The sequence below is a fragment of the Dicentrarchus labrax genome, unplaced genomic scaffold, assembly GCF_905237075.1.
Source record: "Dicentrarchus labrax unplaced genomic scaffold, dlabrax2021, whole genome shotgun sequence".
Classification (NCBI taxonomy): domain Eukaryota; kingdom Metazoa; phylum Chordata; class Actinopteri; family Moronidae; genus Dicentrarchus; species Dicentrarchus labrax.
In genome coordinates, this window is record NW_026136723.1 from 4,789,851 (window position 1) to 4,807,666 (window position 17,816).

At 40.0% G+C, this 17,816-nt stretch overlaps 1 protein-coding gene and 1 long non-coding RNA gene across 2 annotated transcripts in view; one reads left to right on the forward strand and one right to left on the reverse strand.

Annotated features, from left to right (window-relative positions):
• Positions 1 to 17,816, reverse strand: part of LOC127358060 (neurexophilin-1-like) — a 177,237-nt gene that overhangs the window by 6,881 nt on the left and 152,540 nt on the right.
• On the forward strand, positions 10,605 to 11,694 carry LOC127358135 (uncharacterized). The gene is made up of 2 exons (XR_007882354.1): positions 10,605 to 11,021; positions 11,175 to 11,694. It is a non-coding gene; the product is annotated as an uncharacterized LOC127358135 (long non-coding RNA).

Consider the following 17,816-nt stretch of genomic DNA (forward strand, 5'->3'; position numbering starts at 1 on the left):
TAATTATCAGGTTGCCCCAATAAGTCCATTAAAACGCTCCAATTAATTCAGAACGCTGCAGCACAGTACTGACAGGAACTAGAAAAAGAGATCACATCTCTCCTGTACTAGCTTCTCTGCATTGGCTGCCTGTAAAATGTAGAATAGAATTTAAAATCCTCCTCCTCACCTATAAAGCTCTTCATGGTCAGGCCCCTTCATATCTTAAAGAGCTCATAGTACCCTATTACCCCTCTGGAACACTACGTTCTCTGAATGCTGGGCTACTTGTGGTTCCTATAGTCTCTAAAAGTAGAACAGGAGCCAGAGCCTTCAGTTACCAAGCTCCTCTCCTGTGGAACCAGCTTCCATTTGTGGTTCGGGAGGCAGACACCCTCACCACATTCAAGAGTAGGCTTAAGACATTCCTCTTTGATAAAGCTTATAGTTAGGGCTGGATCAGGTGAGTCCTGAACCATCCCTTAGTTATGCTGCTATAGGCCTAGACTATCGGGGGATTTCCCATGGTGCACTGAGCTCCTCCCTTCCTCTCTCTTTCTGCACTCATTCATGTCCCATTAATGCATGTTACTAACTTCACTTCTTCCCCGGAGTTCTTGTGCTTTCTCGTCTCGCAGGTTCTTGTCGATCCTGGTCGAGCCTCCTGCCATGGTCCTGCTAGATTGCCATTGCCAATACTGTTGTTGCTGTGCACCTGTCTGTCTGTCTCTCGCTCTCTCTCTCTCTGCCTCTCTCTCTCTCTCTCTCACCCCAACTGGTCGAGACAGACGGCCACCCACCTAGAGCTGGAGGATCTGTCCTAGGTTCCTGCCTTTTAACAGGCAGTTTTTCCTTGCCCTTGTCGCCAAGTGCTTGCTCATGGTGGTACTGTTGGGTCTCTGTAATTAATGTTTTAAAGAGTTCGGTCTAGACCTGCTCTATTTGAAAAGTGTCCTGAGATAACTTCTGTTATGAATTGGCGCTATACAAATAAAATTGAATTGAATTGAAAATAGGGGGCCTGGGGCCGCCCTTTTCCATGATACTACGATACTGATAGGCCTGATCAATTTGAAATGCGTTCCACAGTCCATGTAACCTACTACTTCCCCAAGTACATTTTGAAAAAACAGAACACAGTGTTAGTTGGACTTGAAATGTGTTTCTTGTTATGTGCATTTGTTATACGTAATAATTTTCTCCTATACTGGCAACAAATAGAGCTACTGTATCACATCACACCAAATCATCAGTTCATTCAGACAGTGTAATAATCTTCTCTGTGACAGACCACATATTAACACTTACGACATTTTCAACAGCTGCCACAGAGCTGCATCGGGTATGGTAAACAAACAGCAGCTCCTGACCACCGCATTTCAGAGGAGAAATAACATAAGAGTGACATAAAAAATTATTATACTATATGGTTGTATTTTCAATAGTTACAAAAAAACACTGCACACTGATTTGACCACACGTTTTGTTTGTTTACAAGATATTATCTTGTCTTATGAGAGATTTTATTGTATATAATAATATGTATTTATTATTATTACTATTATCATTGCTCATTGTCTCCCATCGATGTGGCTGTTTGAATTGAATGAAGGCCTGGGAGTGAGCTCAACTGTGTGCAGATTCTACTTTGTTGGGTCTGTCCCTAGCTAACCGGAGATGATGGTGTTGTGTATTATGTCCTTTTTCTTGACCTTAGTGCTTCTACCATGGTTGACTTCTGGCCTGGTGCCACAGGTTGTGATGCAATGTTGATGTAGCCTGAATTTTGATCCAAAGTCTGCACAGAGTATTTTATTTAGAAAATCGACCGGATTCTCTAGTCCGTTTCTGGGTCTGACTAACTGCCTTCCCTCATCTACTCTGTGCTGCTTGACGTGAGTTGGTCTTCTGTCAAAAATAGACCAGCTGCATATTGTCTATGGAGCAGAGTGGAGAGACGCTTCTGGAATGCACCACTGCGCTTTTGTTGAAATCACAAGCATTGTCTAGAACCAGTGCAATCTTGGCCATTAGTCTATGGTTCTTTTTGTCAAAATGCAGGTTCCAGGGTTCCTGAAAAAGTTCATGGTTTGTATGTGGTATTTGAAGGATGAAAGCTGGACAGAGACCAAAACCTGCCAAGCAAGTGCTTTGATATTTATCCAGTACTAGTATTTTAATGCAATAGTGTGCCTACTTTGTACACAATTATTCTGAAATTGTATTTAATTTATTTTTACTTATTTGTAAAAGTTAAACACATAAGAAGACGGATATGGTTCTGTATTTTGTAGAAAGGAGCAGATTACAGGTTGTGATGCCGAGTCTTCCTCTCATGTCACTGCATTCCCCCCTCCTTAGTGGCTCTCATCGCTCCTTGATGCACATCTCGTTCTGTGGCTTGAGGGAACTTAAGGCTTATTTGAGGCGAGCAGTAAAGACCTCATTCCATCTGTTTAATTACAGTGGAGATCAGCAGATTATTTTTGCATTACCGGCGCCTGTCGCTCCTGATCACATGGGAAACCCAGAGGGGAGGCTGCTCTGCTCTGACAGAGAATCACCAACTAACTGTAGAGCTGGATCTGACTCCACAACTGGAGAAGTACGCTTCAACTCAACAAGTAGAAGGTAATGCACTACATATCCATGTTTAACATCCAGAAAAGGTCGACTCAGCTCCATCTTCTTGTCCAGTTACACCCTGCTTCATGCTGATGCACCTGTAGAAATTCAGAGAGGTGGTCAGTATAACAGAGCAAAGAGCAAGGTTGTGCTTATAGCAGAAGTAACAAGACTACGAAACAGTGAAAGTAGCTCATATCTGACAAATATATAAAATATACACCAGTTTAGTTTAAAATGTATATATTTATAATCAGAGGGCTTTGGATTGCTATGAGACTGCCAAGGGAAAACAGCTAGCCTGGCTTTCCCAAAAGTTCAATAATATACCTACCAACACCTTTCATACTCACTAATTTTTGTATCTTGTTTGTTTAATACGTGAAACAGAAATGTCAAAATTAAATATTTCAAGTATCATATGCCTACTATGGACACTTTTGATTATTTAAAATGACTAATTACTAACAATAACAATCACAATTAAAGCTGCAAGCAGCAATGAACGGGCCCTCGCACTCCATGCAACTCGGGGTGTGCTGCGGCCACGTCACGTGCCGTCGTAACACGTGCGGACCACAACATGAAAATTTCCCGCAAATCAGATCAAAATCGCCACGCAGCGCTTACTTCCTGTTGCCAGTAGGTGGCGCTCTCACTATTACTGAATATTATCACATCTATGTGTTCAGGGAGGGATTCTTATCAGACAAGTGAAGTTTCGAGCCCAATGGACAATGTACACTCAAGTTATAGCCAACTCGTGTTTTGTGGAGGTACATCCAAATTTGATGCCACACCACAGACATGCCCACTCATCACATTCATCACATATCATCAACAATGTGTTTTGCATTTTCTAAGTAAATTTCAGCTGGATCTGATCATCCTGCTAGGAGTAGAACATTAAAGTATAAAACATGATACTTCCTGTTGCCACTAGGTGGCGCTCTCACCATTACTGAATATTATGACATACGTGTTCAGGGCAGGACTCTTATCAAACATGTGAAGTTTCATTGAGATCGGACCATGTACACTTAAGTTATGACAACTTCCTTTTTCATGGCAAATTGTCAAAATTGGACGCCACGCCACGGGCACGCCGTTCGACGGAATGTCGTAAATTGTACAACTTTTAATCATGAATGTCTTTAGATTGCGCTGATTAAATTTGAAGTTGATCCAATAAATTCCCTAGGAGGAGTTTGTTCAAATACAACGTGTGCAAATCGCTGAAAATGACCACAATTTCAAAATAGCCAACTTCCTGTTGGGTTTGGGTTAGGGGTCCAAGAGGCTTTTTTGCTTGTCCCATCATGATGCACATGCGTACAAATTTTCATAAGTGTCAGTCATACGTGTCTTGGGGGCTGATTCTGGGGGGCGTGGCTAAGCCATTTTGCGACACCCATCTATGGGACCAAGACAATACCTTAGCCTTTGCCACGACTGAATTTTGTGCAGAGTTTCATGAGTTTCTGGGCATGTTTAGCCCCCCAAAAGTTGTTAAAATGGTAACAGAAAAGCAGTTTTTCGCCGCGTCGCCATGGCAACATGGTTACACGCAAGTTCTTAAGATTCATAAAATTTCATCGTCATAAGGAACTTCTGACAGAATTTCAGCTAGATAAGATCAATCTGCTGGAAGTTATACATAAAAGTAAAAAAGTTACATTTCCTTTCACCACTAGGTGGCGCTCTCAATATTAGTAAATATTATCACATAGATGTGTTCAGGGCGGGACTCTTATTAGGCAAGTAAGTGTTTGGAGACGATTAGACAATGTACACTCAAGTTATAGCAACTTTGTGTGTTCTGGCGGTACATCAAAATATGACGCCACGCACACATCTGATCATCCTGCTAGGAGTAGAACATGGAAGTATAAAACATAACATTTCCTTTCACCACTAGGTGGCGCTCTCACTATTACTGAATATTATCACATAGACGTGTTCAGCGCGGGACTCTTATCAAACATGAAGTTTCGTTGAGATCAGATCATATATGCAGAAGTTATGACAAATCCCTCTTTGGCGAGTCGTTGAAATTCCACGCCACGCCACATGCACGCCGTTCGACGGAATGTCGTAAATAGCACAACATTTAATCATAAATGTCTTTAGTTGGCTGTGTCCAAATCTGAAGACGATCCAATCATTTCCCTAGAAGGAGTTCGTTCAAATACAACATGTGCAAATCGCAAGAAATCGCCTCTAAATCTAAAATGGCTGACTTCCTGTTGGGTTTGGGATATGGCGCCCACTGGATTTTTTGTTCGTCTAGATAAGATCTACGCATGTCGATTTTTATGCATATCGGTGAAAGGGGCCCCCCGGGTGGTACAGTTTATGGGCCTCTGAGGGGCCATTTTGCCATTGGGCCCCTATAAAATAAAACTTTTTTCGCCACGACTGACATGTGAGCCGTGTTTCATGAGTTTTTGAGCATGGGAAAGCCTCCAAATATGCGTTTGTTTAGGAGGAAAAAGAATTCCTTCAATTACAATAGGGCCTTCGCACGCTCAGTGCTCGGGCCCTAATAAAATCCACCTCTGATAAGACAAAGAGGACCCAAATGCAGACAGAAGGCTGGCTACAGCCAACCTTGGAAAACTAGATGAAAAAGATGGGCAAAATAACAGGGAAGCTACACATTAGCACAGGAAAACAACCAAATCCAACGATTGTCTGAAACTCCTGCAAAAAGTTTTATCTATAGCGGCAGAATATTCCAGCCAGCTCATACCAGCTCTCGCAGGTTCTTATCGATCCTGGTGGAGCCTCCTGCCATGGTCCTGCTTGATTGCCATTGCCAATACTGTTGTTGCTGTGCACCTGTCTGTCTGTCTGTCTCTTGCTCTCTCTCTCTCTGTCTCTCTCTCTCTCTCTCACCCCAACTGGTCGAGACAGACGACCACCCACCTAGAGCCGAAGGATCTGTCCTAGGTTTCTGCCTTTTAACAGGCAGTTTTTCCTTGCCCTTGTCACCAAGTGCTTGCTCATGGTGGTACTGTTGGGTCTCTGTAAATAATGTTTTAAAGAGTTCGGTCTAGACCTGCTCTATTTTAAAAGTGTCCTGAGATAACTTCTGTTATGAATTGGCGCTATACAAATAAAATTTAATTGAAATTGAATTGAATGAAGCTGTCGTAACACTTTAATTCAAGGTACACATATAAAACCATCAACTAGTTGCTTATTAGCAGTTCACTGAAGTAAAAACCTCTCACGTGAGCCTCATTTATAAAAAGATTTTTAGATTTAAACTTAGACTTAATATAATTTCCAACGGTGTGCTTACGTTCGATTCATAAAGAATACTAAGCATAAAAAACCTTGCTTACACAGATTCTAAGAAGCAAGAATTTTTATTTTTAAAACTGTTCCCCTCATTCCCATGGTCTTCGCAGCTAACTGATGGAGCCTGGGCAAGTTGAGGCGATGGAGTTTGTACAGAATAGTTTATCTTCATGAGTTATATTGATGTCGAACTGACAAGAAGACTGTCAACATGTATAGCCCTTTATCTTGTGTTTCTAGAGTTTTGTGTTTTTACAGACACATAAGGATATATACATACATATATGTACACCCATCAGCCATAACATTCTGAGCACTGACAGTGTAGTGAATAACACTGATTATCTCATTATGATGGCACCTTTCCGTGGGTGGGCTATATCCGGCAGAAAGTGAACATGTTGTCCTCAAAGTGTATGTGTTAATTCAATTCAATTCAGTTTTATTTGTATAGCGCCAATTCATAACGGAAGTTATCTCATGACACTTTTCAAATACAGCAGGTCTAGACCGAAGTCCTTATAGCATTATTTACAGCGACCCAACAGTTCCCACCATGAGCAAGCACTTGGCGATGGCGGCAAGGAAAAACTTCCTTTTAAGAGGCAGAAACCTCGGACAGACCCCGGCTCTAGGTAGGTGGTCGTCTGCCTTGACCAGTTGGGGTGAGAGAGAGAGAGAGAGTTAGATAGACAGAGAGAGACAGAGACAGGCAGAGAGAGAGACAGACAGAGAGAGAGAGAGAGAGAGAGATGGTCGTCATGCCAATAAAGCCATTTGATCTGTGAATTGTGAGAGACAAACACAAATAATAGAAAGAGAGAGTGCGTAAACTGATAGGGTTTAACTGTAATCCTCTTCCTTTGTGATACGGCATTGTTTAGATCTGTTCTATTTGTCTCCATTTGTAATTACACACACACCTTCACACAAGTTTGCACATCTGAAAAAAAAATTCTGTCTCACGTAACAGTCATTACTTACTTAAAAAAAAAAAAAAAAAATTGTGATAACAGAGGTAACAACAGAAGGACAGAGACAGAGACAAAGTTGCACAGCAACAACAGTAGCAACAACTACACTAATAGTAGTGACTGATGAACATAAAGAAGATTATGATGACGATGACAACAACGATGGGGGACAATGAGCAGTGATTATAGTAATAATAGTATCTGTAGTAATAATAATAGTAATAATAATAATAATAATAATAATAATATCAGTGATATTAGCAATGGGAGTCAAGCAGGTCAATGACAGGAGGCTCCACCAGGATCCATGAGAACCTGCAAGACGAGAAAGCACAAGAACCCCAGGGAAGAAGTAGATGGTAAATGGACCTGTACTTGCATAGCACCTTTCTAGTCTTCCGACCACTCAAAGCACTTTTACTCTACGTGCCACATTCACCCTTTCACACACATTCACTCAGCAATGGCAAAGTCCATCGTACAGAAACTAACGCTTTCATACACATTCACACACCGATGCATGGCATCGGGAGCAAGTCGGGGTTCAAGGATACTTCGAGCTCAGTGCATCATGGGAACTAGGCCTAGACAAGCATAACTAAGGGATGGTTCAGGACTCACGTGAGCCAGCCCTAACTATATGCTTCATCAAAGAGGAACGTCTTAAGCCTACTCCTAAATGTGGAGAGGGTGTCTGCCTCTCGGACCAAAGCTGGAAGTTGGTTCCACAGGACAGGAGCTTGGTAGATGAAGGCTCTGGCTCCTGTTCTACTTTTTAGAGACTATAGGAACCACAAGTAGCCCTACATTCAGAGAGTGCAGTGTTCCAGTGGGGTAATAGGGTATTATGAGCTCTTTAAAATATGAAGGGGTCTGACCATGAAGAGCTTTGTAAGTGAGGAGGGAGGATTATAAAATTGTATTCTGAATTTTACGGGAAGCCAGTGCAGAGAAGCTAATACAGGAGAGATATGATCTCTTCTTCTAGTTCCTGTCAGTACTGGTGCTGCAGCATTCTGAATTAATTGGAGCGTCTTAATTGACTTATTGGGGCAGCCTGATAATAAGGAGTTGCAGTAGTCCAGCCTAGAAGTAACAAATGCATGGAATAGTGTTTCTGCATCCGTCTGTGACAGGATGTGTCAAATTTTTGTAATATTGCGTAAATTAAAAAAGGCAGTCCTGGAGGTCTGCTTTATGTGGGAATAAAAGGACATGTCCTGATCAAAGATAACTGCCAAGATTCCTGACAGTGGTGCTAGAGGCCAAGGTAATACCATCTAGAGTAACTACATCTTTATACAAAAGTTTCATCTTTAGAGTCTCTGAGGTTTTGGGGCCAAGTACAATAATTTTGTTTTTTTCTGAGTTTAGCATCAGAAAATTTCAGCTCATCCAGGTTTTTATGTCCTTAAGACATGTTTGTAACTTAGATAACTGATTAATTTCATCGGGCTTGATCGACAGGGATAACTGGGTATCATCTGCATAACAGTGAAAGTTAATGGAGTGATTCCTAATAATATTGCCTAAGGGAAGGATATATAAAGTGAATAGAATTGGTCCAAGTACAGAACCCTGTGGAACTCCATGACTAACTTTTAGAACTGTTAGAAGAAATGGGCAGTGTGAGGATTTGAGTGACTTTGACAAGGGCCAAATTGTGATTGCTAGACGACTGGGTCAGAGCATCTCCAAAACTACAACTCTTGTGGGGTGTTCCTGGTCTGAAGTGGTCAGTACCTCTCAAAAAGTGGTCCAAGGAAGGGAAAGGCGGTGAACCGGAGACAGGGTCATGGGGGGCCAAGACTCACCGATGAACTTGGGGAGTCAAGGCTGGCCCGTGTGGTCCGATCCCACAGACGACCTACTGTAGCTCACACTGCTGAAAAAGTTAATGCTGGTTCTGATATAAAGGTATCAGAACACACAGTGCATCACAGTTTGTTGGTATGTGGCTGCAGAACATTATGAGCACCAGGGTGCCCAGGTGGTCACAATGTTATGGGTCAAACTACTGTGCATATATACGTTCTGTCACCACTACAGAGACGATAAAGTATGACAAGGTTGTCTGGCGTTGACTGCTTTTAGTTATTGGTTTGATTAATGATTTAATAATGTGTGTATTGATTACTGATGGTGGCTGATCAGGCTAATTATCAGCTAATTGTACTTGGTTATTAACAGCAGTATGGAGTATGCTTGCCCTTTGTCTGCGTTTATCTGTCACTCACTGTTGTCAAGCACAGAACATGATGAAGAACTAAAATTTTATATATAGTAATGCAAAAAATAACTGAATTTCATAGTGAAAGGGCAGCTTTATTGGCCAAGATTGAAGGCTCTATTTAGCAGGAAATGGCACTTTCAGGTATGACTCAGACACAGTTGTACTTACTTTGAGAAACAAAAATGCTTCCCTTTTAATACAAGGATGGGAAGGATAAGACACATAAAAATGCACACTCTGACACAAATCTTACCTGGATCAGTAGAAAAATTAAAAATGTAAACAAAACTCACAGCTGTGATTTAAAGTTCAAAATTTCCCCCCGTTTTTAGTCACTTCAAATCAGGTTCAGTTTTAGTTCTGTTCGGTCCACTGAGGAAGTGGAGAGAGTTTGTCCTACCGCACAGTTGGTGGTGTGTATATGTTTGTGTAATGAAGTGCTGAATTCCGGGCTCTCAATCCTTTGCAGTATCTATAGTTCTCCTCTTGCCTGTGGCTTGCCATCAACGTCTCGATCCAGGCTCCGACATCCAGGTAGATCAAAGGTTAAAAAAAAAACCTGACCTACAGTGAGTAAGGTCAGAACATTCTTTTAACTTTTTGTAGCTTTCAATCATGAACTATAGAATATAAATCATGTTAAATCCACTCATTAACATGAACAACCATTGTAATATGACATTACAATATCAGTAACAACATAAACATTCTCAAAATATTCTCAAAATATCAGAGATAATTATTGAAAAACCTCTTCAATATAATAATATCAAAATCTCTTGTTCACATAGCAATTAGAATACAAACTAACATAGATACCAGTAAGCAGACACATTTTGTGTACCCTCTGCCATGTGATGGCATGTTTAGATCACAAATAAAATGTAACATTCAAAGATAATTAAAATATGGCTTAATGTGCTTAAAATGCACAGATAAAAGCGCTAAATCAACACATTCCACAGCGTGTAACAATTATGCAAACCACATATTACACAGCACTGGATCAAGTTTACAGCTTTAAAATATCAAGCTAATGGTTTTAGCATTAGTAAATGGCGTCTGCCATTGTGCTAGTTAGCATCTCAGCTAGCGCACCGCCATTAGCCTTAATGCTAGGGTGCGAGTCGCTCAACGATGCGATTTCCTTTGTGAGGGAGACCTCAGTTCTCTCCGACTGCACTTTCACAGGTCCAGGACTCCACACGGGATTATCTCAATGAGTTTTTTTTATCAGTTTTAACAACGTTTATTGCATTATCTTCACTAGGTAGGTGTCGTTCTCTCTTTCTCCTCCCAGCAGCTCAAGGTCAATTGAACTCTGCTCCGAGCAGGTCAACAAACCGGGCTTCTTCCTGATTGGCTGACAGCACGTCTCCAACCCATCTCCTTCAAAATAAACGTCCTATTTATTTTCTTTTTATCGCAGTTCAATTGCTTTTTAGACAAATATCAGTTTTCTTTAAAGGAGTCATATTATGCCCTTTTGCAGGTTCATAATTGTATTTTGTGGCTCTCCTACAATAGGTTTAGATGTTTTAATGTTCAAAAAACACATTATTTTTCTCATACTGCCTATAGCTGAGCACCTCTTTTCAGCCTCTGTCTGAATTGCTCGGTTTTAGCACCTGTCTCTTTAAGACCCCCCTCCCGAAAAGCCCAGTCTGCTCTGATTGGTCAGCATTATGACGCGGATGACGCTCTGGCCCCTCCCCTTCGTTGCCGGTAGCTCCTCAGTGCTACCGAGTTTAGCTTCATTTCTACCGTCAATATTAATTCAATAACTGCTTCTAAAGCAAAAACTTCACCAGCGGACATGTTAGAGCGGGAGTCTGACCTGAAATCACAGAGAAATGAACAACATCAACAATCAGGATTACAGCTTTCTGTGACGTTTTCCTCAGGTAAATACTGCTATAGTAAACTACATATATATATATATAAAATATATATTTTATATATATATATATATATATTAACCTCTATCTATCACATAATGTTAGTGTTTATACCTTAACTATGAGAACCAACACTGTGTTTTATGCTTGTCTTTCCAGGTACAGCAGTGAGCAGTGACCTACAGTCTACACAGCCCAGTGAAGTTAAACATATTATATATTACATAATATTAACAACATTAGTCAAGCAGTTGTTTCTAGTGAAGAAACACCCAGTAAATGTACCAAAGTAATCAGAGTAATAGTATAATGATTACTGTAACCTCCCATCTGTTATATTCTTTATACACATTAGTTTACTGAGACCATGGAAACAGAAACCTGGAATACTTTATCCTGTACAACATGTCAACATAACTGAAGGAATCACTCATCTAATAAAGTAAATTGTTTATGGGGTTGAAAAACTGCTAAGTAACCAACTGTTAACGGTACTGGATCCATATTTCATAGTCTGATATAGTATTATTACCAAAGTTAACCTTCAGATATTTGTAAAAGCTGCAATTATGTTTAAACCCCATTAAAAATACTGTATACTGAATATTCTATCATTTATATTATATATTGTGATGTAATTTATCTTCCAACATAATAAAGTTTGAATGTGAGACAGTAATGTATTGTGTTGCTTACAGTCATTAATACAGGTTTAAATTTCACACATACATGTTCATATTGATAGATGACCAGATTTTCAACTCTTTCAAAATCTTCATAAAACCTCTGTGAAATAACATGTTATTTATATAAAACCACACTTATTACTGAATTTAAAAATGACCAAAACCTTAAAGGTAAAACACTTTATTTATGTTTCATTCATATTCCAGTTACACATGTTGTAAGTAACAAAGCTATAACTTTTATGTAAACTGTGCAGATCATGTCCTTCATCAAGGTTTATGGTTTCTAGTATACTGAAGTGTGAGCTGGTAATGGAGCTCTGCAGTCAGTGTTCATCTTCATCAGTCTTCCTTTGGATACCCAGACTGTCCTGATGCTGCAGCTGTCTCTGTCCTCTGATGGGTCCAGGAAAACCTGAGCTTCATCAGGTCACCTGTAAAACATGGAAGATTCAGTGTTACTTGTAAGGCAGCATATAATATACAGTATAATATAATATACAGTATAATATAATATACAGTATAATATAATATACAGTATAATATAATACAAGTACAACAGCTCATTGTGGCTCAAAGTAGTCCTAAGTTATAAAATAAAATAATAAAGCAGTGTCTCTGGTGGTTCCTGGTTGCAGCTAACTGTAGTGATGTGTTGTTGAAACAGTCTGAGGTTACCAACACAATGTCTATCTAATGGCAGCAGATACACACACAGGACATTTACTGACTGTAACTGATGTTGGAACAAGTTCCCGGTGCAATAACAGACATTTAGCAGTGAGCCTCAGTGTTTATAATACAACAGGAGATTATATGAGTATAGGATGTTACACTGGACCTACACTTATATCGTCAGTAATAGCAGTACTTCAGTAACGCTAAATAAATAGATGAGAAAACTTTTATTCGTCGGTTTGACTCCACATAAAGCCGAGTGAGCAACCCCAGCTGCTACGTTGATCAAGTTAATTTACACACACACACACACACACACACACACCTGAATGAAGCAGAGAAACAACAAAGCTAACGCTAGCTGAGATAACGTTAGCACGTCAGTTACACAAGAAGCAACATGAAAACAACCACCAGGCTCCAACCTAATGAACGGTTAACGAGGGTTATCGATCACACTGCCCCTCATATTACATCATAAAGTCCCACAGACTCAGTAACCATAGTAACACAGTGACATCACAGAGCTGCTGTGTGCTAATCAAAGCTACAATGCTACCAAACTAATGACCTCCGCTGCTGAATTACACACAGTACGGTGTCTCCTTCTGATCACAGCTGTATTGATCCACACGGTGAACAGATACTGAGCTACCCAGCAGATAATAAGTTACCAGGTTAAAGACAATTAAACATATCTGACGTTATCTTCCCTGTTCTATGCAGCTCAACGAGCTAACAGCTGATGAGCAGCTACAGTTTGTTCACTCGGAGGTTTTCTGCTCTTTCTAACAGCGACACAAACATATTACTGACTGAGCACTTTAACTAAATACAGACCAACATAAAGCCAATTACCCCCGACACAAAACCCACAACAGAGCCCCCCAGCACGAAGCTTGGTGATTCACGGCTTAGACTTTGTGTGAATCTCTATAAAATATCAGCAGGGAGAATATGGAGACATCTGCACCAGCTGGCTTAATAAATTAACTTCACCTTATCAGTTTCATGTTCATCTTTTAACATTTAACAAACATTTAACAAACATTTAACAAACAATAACTACGTTAGCATCACTGAGGCTCCTGCAGCTAACAGCGGTTAGCATGTGCTAGCATTACACGAACAATGAAAAACAAAGTATAGACTCTTAAAAATCCTTCCAGTGACTTCCTCTGCCGTCTCTCCACAGACAGTTGGTACAATCCCTCTTTCAGGAACAGTCTTTCAGTCAGTCCACTGTTGTACTGACCGAGGTTGTGAAAACAGTCCGACACGAAGGTTCACACACACCTTCCGGTTTTTCTGACTCTAGCCGGACATTGCAGTGAAAATGATTTACATAAATTTAAATATGTAAATTAGTGTTGGGCTGTGCAGCCAATGACTGAACAGTTTGTCTGCTGAGGCCTTTGCCCAGACATTAGGCTGCAGGCTGCAGGCTGGAGGCTGGAGGCTGGACTTGCTTGTTCTCCACTAGCTTGCCTTTTATAGTAACAATGGCGGAGCTCCCATAGTCAACAGGAAGTAAAGAGAGGTGGGTGGCAACAGGGAGAGCATGTGACATCACAAACTACACACTTCTGAAACTTTGTGATTTATCTCCTGTATTTTGACTGAGGCAGCCCACAAAAACATGACTGAGTCATATTTTTTCACACTTGCCTGCTGATAGGCCCTCCAGAGTCCCAAATGTACATAATCAAATGATTAAAAAGTTGGTTTTGCATAATATGTTCCCTTTAACATTAATAACGTACTTCATGAATTGACTTTTTAATATGAATTTTTAACCTTGGTTACAATAGACAGTGCATAGAGTTACTATGGAAAATTGAGGGTACAATTGGACTTGGAGAACTGGAGAAACAGCAGCCAAATAAAAGAAAGCAGACAGACAGACTCCCCCCACAGTTCCCAGGTCTGTATTTGAGTGAGAAATGTTTCCCCTCAGTGATGGAGGAGTGAGATGAGACTGGAGCGATGCTGTTCTTCATTCCGCAGACCACAGGAAACTTCAAACAGCTAACTTACTACTGCTGCTGCTCATTTAAAGCAGCCTGTACCCTGTGCTGCAGGGCGGAAAGGCAGAGGAACTGCAGAGGACACACTGAACCCAACACAACCTCCCAGAGAGTCACAACTGTTATGTGGGCCAGATACAGGACTCTTAACACAGCTGTATTCAGCTCTGATATACTGCTTGATAAATTACATATTAAAGCTGAAGTAGGTAACTTTTACAAAAATTATTTTTGGACATATTTGCTAAAACTATATCCTGACAGTAGAACATGAGACAGATAGTCTGTGAAAAAATCAGGTTCCTCTGGCTCCTCCTAGTACTTCCAATGGCATTTGTAAGAATCCACCGGGCCTGAATAAAAACAACCAATCAGAGCCGAGAAAGATAGTTGATTGTTGAGTGTAATTCCCAGAGTCAAATACCAATACTTTGGGTCAAATACTGACTTTTGGGTCCAAGAGTATATATCTTGACAACCAGGGAACAAAACCCAACTAGGATTGATTGTTTTCTTTCAGGCCTGTTCGACAGGCAAATTGACCAAGAGGAAGCTGAGTTTTTCATAGATTGTCTGTCTCATGTTCTACTGTCAGGATATAGTGAACGTTTCAGCAAATATGACAAAAAGTTATTTTTTATTAAAGTTACCTACTGCAGCTTTAAGTATAATATTCAATTCAAAACTACCCTCCATACTGAATGATTGTAAATTTAATTGATTCTAGGGCATGATCACAGAGTTACAGTGTTAAGTTTCATTGTCCTATTATAGAGGGGACCGTGCCTTTGCTGTGTCTGCTCCTAAATTATGGAATGATCTGCCTCTGCACATTAAACAGGCCTCTTCTCTGTCTGTTTTTAAAACCGGTCTTAAAACCCATCTCTTCTCTGTGGCCTTTGACACCTAGTAAGATGTCGACTTTATTTACTTGATTTATTTTTTGTATTTGTTATTTTTACTTTTTGATTGCTTGTTATTGCATGGTTATTATTTTTATTTATGTCTTTTCATTTTATTGTTGTATTATATGTTATTTTGCGCCTCATGTGAGCTGTTATGTCTTTTATTTATGATGTCTTATTTATTCTCCTGTACAGCACTTTGGTCAACTTTGGTTGTTTTAAAGTGCTTAACAAATAAAGTTGGATTGGATTGGATATTATATGCTAATAGCTATTTCAGGAGCGTTAGGACCCAGAATAGCTTGAATAGCACTACTTTAATTTTTATGTATCTTTAAAAAAAAATTGTTATGTTTGTATGCATGTTTCATTCAAGACAAAATGGGCATTTTTAATAGATGGTGACTACATAGTGAGTGCTTGCAGTTTTAAATTTGACATTCTGCAGAAAAGAACGCACCATCTGTGACTGAACTGTAACATTTTTAAAACTAAAACGGGACAAATTCAACATAATAGCCAGGTGCACAATAATACCTCTCATGTAATTTAAATATTCCAACCATCCGTTTTTTCTTTTTTCTTAAAACTGTTGATTTCTGACAGAAAATATGGACTTTGAAAGATGATGTTATGACTTTACTAGTTTCAGGAAATTCTCTTCACTTTCTTTCCAAACTTGCAAAAAACACGAAAGGGACTATCGAGAACAAGAGTTTCGTTGGTCCCTTCCGGGCTACTACAGAAACATGGTGGCCTCTGAAGAAGAGGCTCCCTCTGTAGATAAAAACGGCTCATTCTAATTTAACGAAAACATTACGATTCTGTTATTCAGGTGATTATACACTAATGAAAACATACCTATGAATATTATATTCCATTTCTGCCAGTAGATCCTCCTAAATGTTACACAATGGACCTTTAAACCTTAAGACGCACTGCTGTAGATAGTGCAAAGCAACATGACATTGAGTGACCTAGTGTCAGAGGACTGTATTGTATGTCGGCTGGCGTATTTGTGGACGTGTTGGTGTCCGTCCTGAATGCGAGTGTTGGCGTCAGCCGCTCAAGTGGGACAGATAGTGAGCAGCTGTGAGTAATTGTTTCGCTCAGTTGCCGAGGCTCATCCTGGCCCTTTATAGATAAGCTGGAGTAAATCTCCCTTGATGTCCTGGGAGAGCAGAGGAGAAGATAGAGACGGAGGAGAGCAAACACCAGGCCATGGCCAGCCTCTGTTTGAACTGCCTCTTCAAGACCCACAGCTTCAAATGACTTTTTCTATCGAGTAAAACGAACGGGACGGAAAGGGACCATTATTCTGCTCCTCTTGGTTGATGTCGCTGTGGCCTTTAATGCCAGGGAGTTGTCTCATATTCATAGGCGTCAGAAAGGGGAGACAGGGAGATGGAGAGGAGTGTCAGAGGGAATATCTGTTGTTTGTCACTTGTTACACAAGTGGAGGGTTACTGGCTGTGAGGTGGCTTTTGTTAGATATACACTATATCCTGACAGTAGTACATGAGACAGATAATTTGTGATGAAAACAACCAATCAGAGACGAGAAAGATATAAAGACACCTTGGGTTGGAAGCTTGAACATAGTTCATTGTTAAGTCTCATTCCCAGTGTCTCAAAACGTATGTATTTGACGTCAAATACATACGTTTTGAGACACTGGGAATGAGACTCAACAATCAATCTTTCTTGGCTCTGATTGTTTTCGTTGAGGTCCAGTGGATTCTTGCAAATGCCATTAGGAGCACTAGAACAAGCCAGAGGAACCAGATTTTTGATCTGATCTGTCTCATGTACTACTGTCAGGATATTGTCAAAGTTTAAGAAAATATGACAAAAAGTTATTTTTTATTAAAGTTACCTACTGACGCTTTAAGTATAATATTCAATTACCTGCTTTAAACGAGCTTTGTTTGTAATTGTAATAACGGTTCTTAATTAGATTTTCCCAGTGTTTGGTACTTGTATTTCAATAATTGTTTTCAAACAGAAAGCAGGGGAATTTTCACCCCTTCTCAAAAAGCCAACTCTTGACCCAGGGGTTTTAGCCAACTATAGACCGATCTCTAACCTCCCCTTCCCTTAAGATTCTGGAGGAAGTAGTCGCCAAACAGTTGTGTGACTTTCTACATAGCACTAGTTTATTTGAGGATTTTCAGTCAGGATTTAGAGTTCATCACAGCACAGAGACAGCTCTGGTTAAAGTTAATAATGACCTTTTGATTGCTTCTGACAATGGACTTGTCTCTGTACTTGTATTATTAGATCTTAGTGCTGCATTTGACACCACTGACCATAATATTCTTTTACAGAGACTTGAGCATCAAATTGGCATTAAAGGAACCGCCCTAAGCTGGTTTAAGTCATACTTATCAGATCGTTCGCAGTTTGTACATGTTAACGATGAATCTTCAATAAATACTACAGTTAGTCATGGAGTTCCACAAGGTTCTGTACTTGGACCAATACTATTTGCTTTATATATGCTCC